This window comes from Theropithecus gelada, chromosome 8, assembly GCF_003255815.1.
Source record: "Theropithecus gelada isolate Dixy chromosome 8, Tgel_1.0, whole genome shotgun sequence".
Taxonomy (NCBI): Eukaryota; Metazoa; Chordata; class Mammalia; order Primates; family Cercopithecidae; genus Theropithecus; species Theropithecus gelada.
This window is the reverse complement of record NC_037676.1, coordinates 119,222,523-119,239,580: the sequence shown is the minus strand read 5'-3', so window position 1 is coordinate 119,239,580 and position 17,058 is coordinate 119,222,523. Positions and strand designations below refer to the sequence as shown.

The 17,058-nt window shown below is 40.4% G+C and overlaps 1 protein-coding gene across 1 annotated transcript in view; it reads right to left on the bottom strand.

The window, feature by feature from the left end:
- SLC30A8 (solute carrier family 30 member 8) overlaps positions 1-17,058 on the bottom strand; it is a 254,270-nt gene that overhangs the window by 152,617 nt on the left and 84,595 nt on the right. The gene's annotated exons all lie outside the window — the stretch shown is intronic.

Below are 17,058 nucleotides of genomic sequence, written 5' to 3'. Positions count from 1 at the left end.
CAGCAGTCTCTTTGATGAATACCAAATAAACAATAAATTAATTGCATTTAAAAAAAAACGGATTTGTTGGATCATAAAAAACCTTTCAAATATGGGGGGGGACGATGAAATGGAGGCCTGGTGAGGAGCAAGATGGCAATATTCTTCCCTGATGTTACAGAGCATCTCAGCATTTCCTCCATCCAGATTGTAAAAGGTTCCTCCACTAGAAAAACCAGAACCTTCCTTTAGGAGAAGAATAAGGCTAATGGTCCATATTATCACCCTCCAACATGCTTTAAAAGGTCAAATCGTGGTTCCATCAAACCTGGGCTGGCTCCCAGTTAGACCGCTGAAAGGATGAAATTTTGACTTTTCCAAAAGGAGGAGGATGGAGAAGGCAATGCTGTCAGTAGAGAAATTAATTTCTGGCAGGCCAGTGTTAAATATCCTAGTGGATTCTCTGGCTCGCATTTGTTTAAAGCATCTTGCGGATGGAGCCATGAGAAGCACAACAGCTTGGAATGTGCAGCTAGTTCTGAGGCGGAGGGCGCCTTCTCGCCACAAGATGGCAGCAGGAGCCTGCGTTTGAAGCCAGGGCTCCGCGGTCCTGCAGCAGTATTTCCCCCACCGCCCAGGAGGATCTGATTCCCCTTGAATTTTAACCAATTGTGTTACAGCTTTTGTCTCCAAAAGGACAGAAATAGGTTTTCTCTTTCCCTCTAATTGATTTTAAGTTTCCTTTTGTTCAAGCTCTGCTAAAAAGAAGAGAGAGTCGTATTTTTCAAGACGTCTATTAAGTGGGCCAAATAATTATACCCCAAAGATAAACCTTTTCTCTGAAAACCACGCTCAGTATTTGCTCTAGAAGCAATGCTTGTGCTTTGTCAACCCGCTGACAAGCCTTAGGGAAGCAGTCGACCCCCCTGGGGATGCTTTGGCTTTCTCCTCCAAACCCAGTTGTTGGCTGATTGAACAACAATCACCTGCTGGGACACGTCCTCTGGTGACTAGTGGGCGCGTCTAAAAAGGTGATAAATTTGCCCTTTGGTTTCCAGGCCTCCTTACTGGATTCTCCATCACCCTTTTGCAAAGAATAACATCACCTAATAAGGACAAACAGCCTCCAATGTGTACTCAGTCATTTGTCCAGTGAATAAACAATGTTACCGATTTCCTAGTCTTCCTTCCATACTGACTTCCTGTTGCTTACCGCAGCAGCCCCCAAAACAATGATGAATTCTTAGTCTTTGTGTACCCGGATACCCCTCTGCCTGAACACTCTACCCCAGGCTCTTCACTTGGGTAAGACCACTGCCTCCTTAGTTCTCAATCTAAATGTCACCTCCTGTGGATAGGCTTGTCAGCTGTCAAGGCCAGTCCTAATGAGAGTCCCCTCACAAAGCTCACATCACATCCTACGCTTCCATCATTACAGTTCTTCCAAAACTATGTAATAACTACTAGTTGATGAGTCAGTCATCTCTCTTCAAAGAATGTAAGCTTCTCAAAGGCAGTGCCTCCATCTGACTTAGTTTACCCTATAGCCTGTAGCTTAAAGTTGCCTCCCTAGTACTTCATTGAATAAAGTAATTGCAGAACTAAAAAACATACTGAAATTTTCGAGCTTACCTTTTCACATAATGTAACTATGAATTCCACCTACTGTTTTTTGAGGTATCTCATTTACTTGGATTTCAATACGCCATTTTCAACCCAGAGTGGTGCTGGGGCAGGGCAGGTGGGGAGAATTATAAATCGAAAATGTGGAGAATTGCGCAAATCTCTGAGTAGCTAACGGGCATATGTCACAATATTATCTGTATTATCATTTTCTATGGGGGAAGTGTCTGGGTGTCAGAGCTTACAGGATCAAGTTTAAATACCCCTGTTTTATAGTCAAGTTATACTGATATCTGACCCTATCTTTATCAATCACGTTTATCACCTGTGTGGTATCTCCCCAACCAGGAGGATCTCTCATTTTTCCAAATACATGCCAGGCTTCTCTCACTTTTGCGATTATTCTGACTGCCTGATGTAGGATGACTTCCCGGGTGTCTCTCTATTCACACACTTCCCACTCATCCTCACAAACCCACTCAAGTTCTCTTCCTGCCGGAAGCTTCTACTGACCAACAAAGCCCATGCTGATTTCCTGTCTCTGAAAATCAACAGTTTGGAGGGTCTGGATCCAATGTCCTTGGTTTCAATAATTCAAATCACAACTAGATAAGCTCTAGCATGCTAGAATCCCAAAAACCAGGCTCCATGTTAACTGGGAGTGAACACTCTACATTTTTGCTTTTTCTCTAATTATATGCTGTCTGGAAACTTATTCTCCCCAACCTAAAAAATACAAGCTACTCAAAGAAAGCTTTGTGTTATGTATCTTTGATATCCTGCAGGGTTTCTGATATGATCCTAAGCATAAACCCTCCATAAAGGTTGATTCACATAAGCAACCCTGTAAACTAATAGTACTACATTAGGCCAGGTGTGGTGGCTCACGCCTGTAATCCCAGCACTTTGGGAGGCCAAGGCTGTCGGATCACCTGAGGTCAGGAGTTCGAGACCAGTCTGTCCAACATGGGGAAACCCCATCTCTACTAAAAATACAAAAATTAGCCAGGTATGGTGGCACATGCCTGTAATCCCAGCTACTCGGGAGGGTGAGGCAGGAGAATCACCGGAACCCGGGAGGCGGAGGTTGTGGTGATCCAAGATCACGCCACTGCACTCCAGCCTGGGCGAAAAGAGCGAAACCCCCCCCCCCCCCAAAAAAAAAAAAAAAAAAAGCACTAAATTCATAGCCCACCCAGTCTAGTATTATTTAGCCTATTCTAAGTCTCAGCAGGCTGTTTCCCAGAGGATGACTCCCAAAGCAAGACTTTTACATAAGGAATAAAACAGCACCAGCTTCCTTGGGTCCAGACCAGATAGGATACATTTCCCAATTCCCGCCCCACCTCACATACACACATACATGAAAGTCTGCAAAATTCAGTCTGATTTAGGCATTATCCAAATAACCCTGCCTGTTACCAGGATCGTCACTTAATTATGGTCCATTTCCTGAGCATTCAGCCAAAGGAAGATGTAAAGTGCCGTGACTGCTTCTGCAGAGCTCACAAATTAAAAACCTTGAGGTTTTCTGTGGTTTCCGAAGCAAAGCCGGAAAAGCTGAAAGATGACTGATATGGTTAATACATTTATTGGCATTAGGACATTGTTATTTTATTGCTGGTATCAGGGTGATATCATTTTTCATAAAGACACCATAATTGTTCTTGAATGTCATAAAAGGTGAAATTCATTCTCATGAAAATTAAAGAGAATATTACAATGCTTCAGTCAAAAGGGGACTAAATGATACAGATGATAAAATGTACTGGCTTTAAATTTCTGTCCATAAACCAGGAGTGAGACTAAAGATAATTAGGCTAGAGATGAAGACTGTAATAACCTGGAATTAGTTTAGGCATCCCTTTAATCTCATTTATTCATGGCATAGACTATTCATTGGGAAATCTGTTTTCCTTCACTGGCCAATATTTTAGCTGTCTATGGCCCAAATGAAAACACTGAATGGCGGGATGAAGAGATTGTAATGGAAATACATCTTACTGAAGATGGCAGAAGCAACTCACTTCTCACTAAAACACACAAGACCTAGGACCTAAAGCAACCAATGTGTCAAGTCCTTTGCTCAAAATATTTAGACTTTCATCCCCTCAACCATCAGATTTTTTTTTTTTTTTTGAGACGGAGTTTACCTCTTATTGCCCGGGGTGGAGTGTGATGGCACTATCTCAGCTCACTGCCACCTCCACCTCCCGGGTCAAGCAATTCTCCTGCCTCAGCCTCCCGAGTAGCTGAAATTACAGGCACCCACCACCACGCCCAGCTAATTTTTTGTATTTTTAGTAGAGATGAGATTTCACTCTGTTAAGCAGGCTGGTCTTGAATTCCTGACCTCAGGCAATCCGCCCGCCTTGGCCTCCCAAAGTGCTGAGATTACAGGCGTTAGCCACCTCGCCTGTCCTGCCATCAGACATTTTTAAGGGCAAATTCTAGAATCTGTCACATACAAATTCCTTTTTTGACCTGCGGAGGTGATGAAACTTGGAAAGTGTTTAGGAATTCCTTTCTGCTGTATGTCCAAATTCCATTTCTTCCTCTTCTCCACCCCCATCTCAACCTGAGCCCCACTAAAAATTCCTTCTGCTGCCAAGCGCCTTAAAAAACCTTTACATTATTTATTGTTTTCTGTGGATTCATTGTGTGTTGGAAGCCTCACAAGAAGCTGAGTGCATAGTTTCAGGGCAATAAAACAGTCAGAGCAAATGGCAAACTCTTCGGTTTGGCACTGAGGAATCCAGCATGCATCTGTGCATTCCTCCCTGTGTGGCTGGAAACCTCTCAAATCTGGTCCTCAGTTTATGTCCCTCGGGTGACTGGTTCTTTGGTTACTCTATGGGAGAAAGCCCTTAACAGAAATGCAACATCATGGGCCAGCAATTCCCAATTTTCACGTGCACAGATGTCTCTTGGGGGTCTTGCTAAATGTAGATGCGAATTCAGGAGATCTATGTATAGGGTTGAAAACTCGGCATTGCTAAGAAGCTTCCAGATGATGCTACGAAGCTGGTTCATGGGTCACACTTGGAAATGAAAGGCGTGCATTAGCTCACCTTCAGTACTAGATTGGGCTTCCTGCAATTCAGTCAGTGCTTACACTTGCCTTCATTAAAACAAATTTGAAATTAGCCCCATTCACAATGTTTGCAAAAATGAATTCATTTCATTACCATTTTGATCCTGTATTTACTTGGAGGCAAAATAGGTATTAATTAATCTGGGGAATGAGCTGGGTGAACAAGGAAAAACTCTTTGATCTTTTTACTAAAGCATCTTTCTTTCTCACTTTCCAACTATATATTTTGCTTCCTTGTTAAAGTAGCTAATGCCAATTTCATCTTGCAGTTTATTAAAAAGTACATCTTGGCTAAGAACAAATCAGTTCCAGAAATGTCACTGAAGCCCGTGTGCATCAGGCACAAGGATTAGACAGAGCAGAGTTTTGCATGGCCTGTTTTATTTTGCTCACCCAAAAGGAATCTCATGTTCATTCCAACCCAGATGTCATTTGGGGTGGTATTATATAGAAATTCCAGTAATTAAACTCACTAAACTATGACCAGCTGACATTAACCCTGTTGTTAGGTCACAAATTGCTTCCTTCTCTTGTACGAGAAAGTATCTAAGAGCTCCCCTGTATTCTGAATTAGTCACAAGCTCTCAGGAAAATGACCTCTGAAGATATGAGCTCAGAAAGTCACAGTGATCAGAAAGAAATTTGTATGTGTCTGTAAGTGTAATGTCCACGGGCATATGTATACAGACAGGGTAAGTGAGATGGGGGAAGAAAAACAGTGAACTTGAATTTCAGATGTTAGCACAGACATATTAGCATCATGACCTAAAGGAAGCATCTTCTCCTTCAGAGGAAAGCTCGGGGGGAGGAGAAGATATTTTATCAAAAGGCCTAGAAAGGTCAGAAGGTCAGAAAAAAATCAAAAGCTATAAAAAATGGCATTGGAGACTCTGGTCCTGCATCTCAAATAACAGTTAAAGAAATGTATCTACTTTCTACACACCTACTATATGCACACTAGTCGTCAAAATACAGAAAAACTAAAAACATAGTAAAAGCAAGATATTGTTCAGCTATTATTTACTGATACCTCCCACTAGGAGTGCAAACCATTGCCCTCAAGGGCCCGCCTGGGTAGACAATATTGTGAAGGCCTCAACAATGTCCTCTTCTGTCCTGGAAGAGACTAAAGCTCAGTTGGGAGGCACAAGGGAAAGACAATTACATTACAAGACTGTCTGTATAAGGTATGGAGCAGAGCCTAACGTGACTACAGGTATCAAAAAAGGATTCATGAGTAGAATGGGATTTGAGCTCCATAGAATGCGTAGCAGAAAAAGCAGCACCAGAGCTGAGCAGAAAGATTTGCTCAAAAGGATATTTTTGTCTATTAAGAAAGACTTGAGCCGTTAGACATATTATTAGAAAACAAGTAAAATAAAATTTTAATGAAAATTAAAGAAAAAGTTAAGAATACATACTACTGAACTTATGCATATTGATCTCCCTCTCACACACACACAGTAAATATAGATAAACCTAGGCACAGTGTTGTTGTCAAGAAAACAAGTCTTCTCTCCTGTAAGAGGAGTAAAAGATGAGCAACTAAACTGAAGGTGGAAAATACGTCTTATTCCCTTTTCGAGCTTCAGGATCCAGCATGGGGTCTTGTTGCAGCAGGTGCACAAGACTGTCTGAATGATAAAGGAATAAATCATCATTTACTATTTGAGTTCCAGGTCAGAAATGAGAATCTCCGTGAGTATTTCTGCATCGCTCTCCTGAATCTCTCTGCTGTTTCAGCTGGCACTGCCTTCCCTTCCTCCTTGGCAGTTCCACAGCCTTGACAACTGCACTTAGGCATCCTAAAAACAAGGAATGATTCATAAAGCATCTTCAGAGATCCTTTGAAAACACTTGTGGGATGGTTGTGATGACATAACAACAAGCTATCTTTTCGTTTAAAATCATCTTATTGGTTACCCAGGGGACTTGTGAAGAATACAGAAAATGCTTCAGGCAGGCCGAAGTGTGGAGCATCGAACATTCTCAAGCGTGGTTGACAGAATATCTTCACCTTTCTAGAGTACAATTTTACTCTACCCATTGCAAATTAAAATTCATATACCTTTTAACACTTCCACCTCTGGTGATTTTTTTCTACAGCTATGCCTACATGCACAATGATCTACAGACAAAAATATTTATTGCAGTATTGTTTGTAGAAGCAAAATACTGAAAGTCTAGTAAATGTACATTAGTACAGGGATGGCCAAATGAGTTCTGGTGTGTTCGTCTAATAAACACTATACAATCAAGAAAAAAAAAAAAAAGAAACAATTTCCAAGATCCACTGTTAAATTGAAAAGAAATCAAGATATACAGCAGTAGATACAATGAGTGGTTTCAAAGGAATGCATACACACATAAATTATCGTTAAGTGCATAAAAGATCTTTTAAAAGATGTACATATCAATCTCTGGTGTTTTGGGAAAAAAGTAAAAATAAAAAAAGATGTACAATGAGCTAGAAATAATAATTACCTCAGGGGCAGGGAAATTTGGAGGCTAAAAGAGAGCCGTAACTTATCATGTAAACTTTCCTGTATCATTTGCTTTTACCAAGTATCCACATTAGTTTTGAAGAACAATTTTATAAAATTACTGTTTAGAGAAATAGAAAAGCTTGAGGGTATTTAGATACCACATTCAGCCTCAGGATGGCAGTCTAGTTCTTCCATTTTTTTCATTACCCTACCCAGAACTTAATTTGGATTTCCTCTGAGTGTTCTCTAACTTCACCTGCAATGTCTGAATCTGCAGTGAATTCAATTATTAAGGAACTACTTCCCCAAAAGGAAGACTTCGGTTTTATTCTATTTAATCCACTTGATCATTTTCTTTTCTAACTTTCTCTCCCTTTTAAATGCTTTCCAGTCCAATCTCACCTCCCTTACCACAGATTGCACCTGCTAAAGTGAAGTTTTCCCATTACTAGCTTGATGGGTGGTCAGTTTCCAGAATCTTTCCCTAAGGAATCCCATTTAGACACCATAGATGTATATGCCTTGTTTTCTCATTATTCTAAGTGGTGTTTTTATTTTATTCCCTTTTTAACCCCTATTCCTCCAGCTCTACCCACTATATAGTGAGTATATTATTCTATACCCACTATGTGGGAGGGGGAGCTTCTCAATGGTGCATTTCATCTCAAAAACATTGTAGAACTATTCATAGGGTCAAAGTTGGTTTCTCTGGCTTAAGTGGTGGATGAGGAGGGGTATGGTGACCCACCTGCTCACTTATTCATCCCACTGTTTACCTACCCTTCCTCTCCATTCTACCCCAATCCTATGGACAATTTTGCAGGATCACCAAAAGATGCTAGGATTCCACAGTTAGCCTTTGAAAACCTCTAATCTAGAGCAAGAAAACCTGGCAATATGAGAAATCTGCTCAAGTCAATATTTTCAGAAAGAGGAATTTATTATGGTGAAATGAGGAGCATGCAGATCTAGGATTTAGTTCTTCTAATCTGAATTAGAAGAACTACAGAGCATGCCTAAAATATTTTGTGCAGCAGCCTTCTAGGAAAACCACAGCACATTAGTAAAATGGCAGCTAAACAGATTCCTGCCTGCGAAAAAAGAATCTACTATTTTTTTTAAAGGTGAGAATAGAGGATTTTAATTTTTTATGATTCCAAGAAAATGTTATAAAGGTTATACCGAGAAAGCCTGTCTTCCTAACATGAAAAAAAAATTTTTTTTAATTGATGTGCTAGAAGGCTCTATTACTCACATCTCTCTTTCTCTCTCTCTCATCCCAGGCAGGGTTAAACAGCCATGGTTCCAATGCACAGCTGCCTTCTAAGGCAGAAAGATTTATCAGAAAATATCAAGGCCTTGGAGCCCAATTAGGCTCAAATTCCAGCCTTGCCATAAACTTGGGCATGCTACTTGGCCACACTGAATCTCAGTGATATGGTCTGGCTCCATGTCCCCACCCAAATCTCATCTTGCACTGTAATACCCACGTATCAAGAGAGAGACCAGGTGGGAAGTGATTGAATCATGGGGGTGGTTTCCCCCATGCTATTCTCGTGTTAGTGGGTGAGTTCTCATGAGATCTGATGGTTTTATAAATGTTTGACCATTCCTCCTTCACACACTTCCTCTCTTGCCTGTTGCCATGTAAGACATGCCTGCTTCCTCTTCCGCCATGACTGGAAGTTTCCCAGCCATGTGAGACCACCCCAGCCATGTCGAACTGTGAGTCAATTAAACCTCTTTTCTTTATAAATTACCCAGTCTTGGGGTCTTGGGTACTTCAAGCAATATGAGAACAGACTAATACAGGAAATTGGTACCAGGAGTTTGGGGCACTGCTATAAAGATACTTGAAAATGTGGAAGTGGCTTTGGAACTGGGTAACAGGCAGAGGCTGGAACACTTTGGACAGCTCAGAAGACGACAGGAAGATGTGGGAAAGTCTGGAACTTCCTAGAGACTTGTTGAATGGTTTTGATCAAAAATTCTGACAGTGATATGGACAATTAAGTTCAGGCTGAAGTGGTCTCAGATGGAGATGAGAAACTTATGTTTAAAAGGGAAGCAGAACATAAGGGTTTGGGAATTTTGCAGTCAGATAATGTGGTAGAAAAGAAAAACCCATTTTCTGGGGAGGAATTCAAGCTGGCTGGAGAAAGTTGCATAAGTAAAGAGGCGCCAAAGTTAATAGCCAAGACAATGGGGAAAATGCCCCCAGAGCATTTCAGAGAACTTCACAGCAGCCACTCCCATCACAAGCCTGGAAGAGTAGGAGGGAAAATGATTTCATGGGCCAGGCCCAGGGACACACTGCTCTATGCAGCCTTGGGACACAGCACCCTGAGTCCAAGCTGCTCCAGCTCCAACTGTGGCTAAAGGGGGCTGAGGTATAGCTTTAGAGGTGCAAGCTCCAAGCCTTGGCAGCTTCCACATGGTGCTGGGCATTCCAGTACACAGAATTCAAGAACTGACGTTTGGAAACCTCTGCCTAGATTTCAGAGAATGTATGGAAACACCTGGATGTCCGGGCAGAAGCAGAAGTCTGCTGCAGGGTTGGAACCCTCATGGAGAACCCCTGCTAGGGCAGTGTGAAAGGGAAATGTGTGGTTTGAGCCCACACACAGAGTCCCCAATGAGGCACTGCCTAGTGGAACTGTGAGAGGAGGGCCACGGTCCTTCACACCCCAGAATGGTAGATACACTGACAGCTTGCACCCTGCACCTGGAAAAGCCTCAGGCACTCAATGCCAGACCGTGAGGAGCTGCCCAAGGCTGTGGGAGCCCATACCTTACATCAGCATGCCCTGGATGTGAGACATGGAATCAAAGGAGATCATTTTGGAGCTTTGAGATTTAATGATGGCCCTGCTGGGTTTCAGACTTGCACGGGGCCTATAGCCCCTTTGTTTTGACCAATTTATCCTGTTTGGAATGGGAGCATTTATACAATATCTGTACCCTTACTGTATCTTGGAAGTAACTAACTTGCTTTTGATTTTATAGGCTCCTAGGTAAAAGAAACTTGCCTTGTTTTGGATGAGACTTTGGACTTGAACTTTTGGGTTAACCCTGAAATGAGTTAAGACTTTGGGGGACTATTGGGAAGGCATGATTGTGTTTTGAAATGTGAGAGACACATGAGATTTGGGAGGGGACAGGGGTGGAACGATATCATTTGGCTCTGTGTCCACACCCAAATCTCATCTTGAACTGTAATCCCCACGTGTTGAGAGGGGGACCAGGTGGGAGGTGACTGGATCATGGGGGTGGTTTCCCCCATGCTGTTCTCATGTTAGTGAGTTCTCATGAGATTTGATGGTTTTGTAAGTATTTGGCAGTTCCTCCTACTCTCTTTCTCTCTCTCTCTCTCTGTTTCTTTCTGTCTCGCACCTGCTGCCATGTAAGGTGTGCCTGCTTCCCCTTCTGCCATGATTGTAAGTTTCCTGAGGACTCCTCAGCCATGCAGAACTGCAAGTCAATTAAACCTCTTTTCTTTACAAATTACCCAGTCTCAGGCAGTTCTTTATAGCAATGTGACAATGGACTAATACACTCAATTACTCTCTTGTAAAACAAAGCTGATGTCTGTAAGCAGCATGGCGTAGTAGTCAAGAGCTTGGAATCTGAAGTTAGAATGCCTGGGTTCAAACCCCAGCTCTAGCACCTCCTAGTTGTGCTATGTTGGGTAAGTCTCACCACTTCATGCTTCAGTTTCCCCAACCATAAAGTAGGGCGAATACTAGTACCTATCTTATAGGGTTGTTATGAAGATTCAATAAACTGTCTTTGGAAATGACTTAGTAAGTGCTATGTAAGTATTTGTTAAGTATTAACACATAGTAGCATTATGTAGTAAAATTCAAATTACAACAGACAGTTAAAAGAGGAAATGGTAAGTGCAATGAAACAGGACTGGATGTGGGAGTATTGGAAACTGATGGTTTCCATCATAAGCCCTTATAATGGCTATGATGTGATTGTTTGATTATTGTTCATGTACATGCATTACACTTTGATTAAAAAAAAACTTTGAAAAATAAAACCCAGAGTACTTGATGTTACATATTAGTCATGTTATTTAATCTCACTGAATCTGCTCTCACTCTCATAAAATTAGGACAATAACCTCACTCATTGTTTATTATCCTCCTGTATCTTTATTTCTAGGAGGAAACACTGTTTCTGAGTATATAGTACAACTAGCTATGTGACCTTGGAAAGTAATATAATCTTCCACAGCCCTGTTTCATCAGAACTGGGTTGAACTCTGAAGTTCTTCTCAGCAATGAGGCCAACGCATGATATTTTGTTGCCTTTTTTAGCTTCAAAAAATACAAATGTATTACCTTACAGTTCAGTAATACACGCTCTCTCTAGGCCAGAATCAAGGTGATTGCAGGACCATGTTACTTTCTGAAGGCTCCAGGGAAGGTTTTGTTGCTTGTCTTTTCCCACTTCTCAAGGCTACCCTCATTGCTTGGTTCCGACCTCCCCACATCTTCAAAGCCAGGAAGAGCTGACAGAGTCCTTTTCCCACAGTATCACTCTGACCTCCTCTTCCAGTTTTTATTCCTTCAACCTTCACTCTACTTTATTTCTTTTAATTGAGGTGAAATTCACATAACATAAAACTAACCATTTCAAAGTGAACAATTCAGGGACATTTAGTACATTCATGATGCTGTGTAATCACTACCTCTATCTAGTTCCGAAATATTTCATCACCCCTAAAGGAAACCCCACACACATTAATCAGTGCTCCCCATTTCCTGCTATCCCTACTCCCTGGCAACTACCAATCTGCTTTCTGTTTTTATGAAGTTACCTATTGTGGATGTGTCTTATAAATGGAATCATACAGTATAATTCCACACAGCACACTGAGGTTCATCCATGTTGAGGCATATGCCAACACTCAATTCCTTGTTATGGCTAATACATATTCCACTGCATAGATATACCACAATTTGTTTACCCTCTCAACCACTGATTGACATTTGGATTCTTTCCACCTTTTGGCTATTTTGAATAGTGCTGTTATGAACATGCTTGTGTATGTATTTATTTGAATACCTGCTTTCAATTCTTTTGGATATACACCTGTAGGAGTTGCACTCCTGTGCAACTCTGTGTCCCATGGTCATGCTAAGTACCACCCATGGTCATGCTAAGTACCACCAAACTGTTTTCCACAGAGGACCAAATTACCTTTAATTTTAATACATCTGCAGAGAACTCCACTCCCTTCCTTCATGTAGCTGCCAATGCTGCCCAGGATTGCAGGGGTTCCTCTGACATTAGCTATAACAGGAACGTTCCAAGAGCTTCCAACAAGCAAGACTGCCAGAAATACCTAGAAGGTTGACAAGTCTTTTTTTTTTTTTTTTTTTTGACAGAGTCTCGCTTTTGTTGCCCAGGCTGGAGTGCAATGGTGCAATATCAGTTCACCGCAATCTCCGCCTCCAGGGTTCAAGCTATTCTCCTGCCTCAGCCTCCTGAGTAGCTGAGATTACAGGCACCCACCACTACACCCAGTTAATTTTTGTACTTTCAGTAGAGACGGGGTTTCGCCATGTTGGCCAGGCTGGTCTCGAACTCCTGACCTCAGGTGATCCGCCCGCCTCAGCCTCCCAAAGTGCTGGGATTACAGGCGTGAGCCACCACACCTGGCCAAAGATTAACAAGTCTTTCTAAAGAGTTTTAGAATTTTAAAAACTTGTGATGAAGCTGCTTTATGACAGGCACATGCTCAAAAAAACGTTGAGTGTTTAGTAAACGTGAGAAATAGCATAAAGTCAAATAAGCCAACTGGCTTTTAGAAGCTGAAAAGTAAAACAACAACAATTTCACAGTCTGTATCTTTTTTACAACTTTTTATTCATTTGGCAAAAACTTATTAACTGCCTGCTGTGTGCCTAGCATGGTGCACTGATTATAGAACATGATTCTTGTTTTCAGAGAACTCATGATCTAGCTAAGAAAACAGATGATAAGCAAATAATCATGCTAAACTTTGACAAGTATTGAGAAGGGGGTGTGTAAAGCATTATGAAGGTTCAATAGTAGAGACGTTTAGTGTGCCTGAGAAGCTGGAAAAAAAAAAAAAAAAAAAAAAAAAACCATGGCAGGAAAAGAGATTTTCAGTTAGATCACAAAGATTGCGTAGGAATGCATTCCTCAGAGATGGGCTGAGGCTTACGGTGCTATAATCAAAGGCTTGGGAGCATACAATTGCAAGATAAATTTGGGGACTCCTTAAATAAACAAGCTTAGAAATAATGGAGTATGTGAAGGTAAGTATGAGGAGTGAAAGTGGAAAGGAAATATCTTACCAGCCAGAAATGAAGGGGATGAAGGGACTTCTGCCAGCATTTGACCATCTCCTTGAAGAGCAGCCCACTCCCCAACAATGAGAGTCCTTACGGTATCAGCAGCCTACAGAGGCTTAGCATTGGCATCAAGCACATGCAGGAATGTGTGACTTACTTCTGGGGGCATTATTAAGAAGATTTCAGTTGGGTGCGGTGGCTCATGCCTGTAATCTCAGTACCTTGGGAGGCTGAGGTGGGCGGATCACCTGAGGTCAGGAGTTTGAGACCAGCCTGACCAACGTGGTGAAACCCCGTCTCTACTAAAAATACAAAATAAATTAGCTGGGCATGATGGCGCATGCCTGTAATCCCAGCTACTCAGGAGGCTGAGGCAGGAGAATCGCTTGAACCCAGGAGGCAGAGGTTGCAGTGAACCAAGATCGTGCCACTGCACTCCAGCCTGGGCAACAAGAGTGAAACTCCATTTTAAAAAAAAGGAAGAAGAAAGAATTCAAGACTTTAGAACGGCATTTCTCTGAACTTCTAAATGGATTTCTCAAAATTCTAGAAAGCCCTATAGTACAGTATATAAGCATATAAGCTTTGGAATTGAACAGCCCTGAGTGACTACTGTTTCTCTCTAAACAACAGTTTTCTTACCAGTAAAATGGCCTAATGGCAACATTTATCTTGTAGGATTCTGAGAAGATTAAATGACCAAAATGTGCATACATTTACTAATATAGTATCAAATACACAGTAAGCATTTGTAAATGTGGCCTAATATTCTTGGTAAGAGGCTTTATGAAGTCAAACTGATCTGGTACTTGGGAAAAACTATCTAGTTCAGCTTTCTTTTGTGAAACATTTGGGTCAAGGGGGTCAGTTATGGCGTCAAAATCTTTATCACAAAAATTCTGAGAAGATCAGGATTTTGTTGTTGTTGTTAGTAAGCTTAGAAAGAAAAACATCTATGATATCTAGTTCTTTGTGGAATCTTAAATAGATTGCTTCTCTTGAGAATTTTCCAAGACGTGTTCTCAGCTGAAAAAGCACACATCTCTGTGATATTTTCCCATACTTCTTGAACATACCCCTGAATAAAGGTCAAGTGTGACTAGGAGAAGGAACTCAAGTTTTTAATAATGGTAGTCTCTCATTGGTTAACATCATCTCGAGTATATTACATTAGTGTTTGCTATTCAAGTACTTGTAACTTTTCAAAGATTTACATTCCAGACTATCTAAATAACTCAGCAAAACCTAGATTTACCTTGACTAAACTCTACACTCAAATAAATATAAATTTAGAAAAATGGAGATGATTCTGACATGGCTTCAAGATTTTTCTTCAAAATCTGTCATATTTAACCACGGCACCCAGGCAGAAGTTTATTCCTTCCAGAGTGACAAAGAAGAAGACAGACCAAAGAGATCAAGTTCAGACATTGAACATGCCTTAGCTTCACTCAAAAAAGAACTGGTAAGAACATTGGAAATATTGTTAAATTTACACAAAGAGAAGATGTGAAGCAACATTAACTGGATCATGGGAACCATAACTGAGAAGTAGATAACATGTCTAGTGAATAACTAAAAATTAGCTGAGAGTAGAAAACACTGCATATATTTTACATGCAGAGCATCTTTTCCTAGTAAAAGTTGTTTAGGGTGCCTTTTTTAAATTTATTTTTACAAAAACAAGAAATGCCCACCATAATGGCAATGTATGGTTCTGTATAGGCAATGTATTTGCCTAAAATCTGATAACATATAAAGCCATCAGCAATGTATTGATATACAGCTACATCTCCCCTGATATACCCATAAACGATTGAGGGTCACTTCTTCATTTGCTCTACTGCTGTTTCTGGGCTATTCTTAGAACTGTAATCAGCAGGGAATTTCCTATGCTCTGAAAATGTCTAAGATCTACCCTTATTAAATGCTACATTTTCATCAAACTTAAAACTTAGGCACAGCTTCTTCAGTTTTAAAAAAACAAACAAACATTGCACTATTAGGAACTACTATACTTTAAATATTGTCATTGTGTTTGGAAAATCATCCTCTTTGTCTTGTCTAATAATTGGTTTCCAAGTGACTGCTCAAAGAGTGAATTTATCTTCAATGTCAAATACTCTGACATTGGACTTGATGATTCTGAATGTGTTTGCAGTGTTAGATGACTCCAAACACAATAACTCTGCACAGGAGAAAAACTGTCTCAACATCAGTTTTCTGTTCAATTCCTATAATTTACTTGTTTATAATTATCTTTCCATTACATTAGCTGTTTGTCTGAGAGACAGACATAGCTTCATTAGCCATCACAGTGAGCCGGGGAAAGGCAGAACTACTGATCCACTTCCAAAGCACCTCAGCAATGTGGGGGTTATGATGATGGGCTGATGAATTTAAGAGCTTTAATTTTAGTTTTCAAAGCAAGTCAAAATTATTCAAATAGTTTCTGTGGTTTCTTTCTTTTTTGGAGATTTGTTTTGATGTTTTAACCTTGAAGGTCTGGCTCTGAAACTAAATTTCCAATCTCATTGAAATTCTCTTAAAACAAAACAAGTAATCTATGCACTAGAAGCACTAAACCCCCACAACTAGAAGGTGACTAGGTAACCAGAATGGAATGCTGGATTTCTTATGACAATTGCAAGGACCTGAGTATTAAAAGTGGGTAGTTAGTCCACCTTTTAGCCAATACAAAAGTTGACAATAATTAAGATAATGAAATCATCGACTGACAGATACTACCTGTGAATGAATGGAGGAATTATTGAGTAATCCTGGCAGGGTCAAAGTAGCTCATCTTAGAAAAATGGATAGCTCAGCATGGGGGCAAAAGATACCATATTTCTGTTTAGAAATGTTGGAAATAGAAGTTTTACCTTTACTTAGCCTTGTTAGTGGTATCTCTTTAAATGAATGCATTTTTTCATGAATACTTATTTCTTTTCCAGTTGCTTATACGGATAAAATAAAATACTGTTGACATTATTTGCTCACTAAGAAGTAATATGTCACTAGGGCAAATGAAAACTCATCCTGATTTATTTCTGGTAAATTGAGGCCACCTCAATTTATCCTTAACATTGTCCTTTACTGTTATCTTAGACAAAGGTGCCAACTGTTTGATAACCTTTATCCATTAATTATATTTGCTTTATTATTTATAGACACACACATATTTCTTTCAATATATATAACGACATATATATATTTGTCATATGTAGATCATATGTAATCCTTCTACCTGCTTATATCAGCTAAGGGGAAAAGATTCAGTGGTTCAGAAACTTTAGATTTTACAAGAATTATATTTCTACTTCAACAAAAAGAACATCCCTCTTTGACCTAGTCTTCCTAATTTAGTACTCCTTACAATAAAAAACAAAAACTGTGGTGAGAAGATGCAGAGATTTATACATGTCAGAAAACATTAAGGCTAGCTCTTGTTTCTAATTCCAAAATTTTCAGACACTATCCAGCAACCCTCTGAGGTCTAGAGACAGTCCCAGAAACCAGGGGCAACAGTGCCATGTTTGCACTT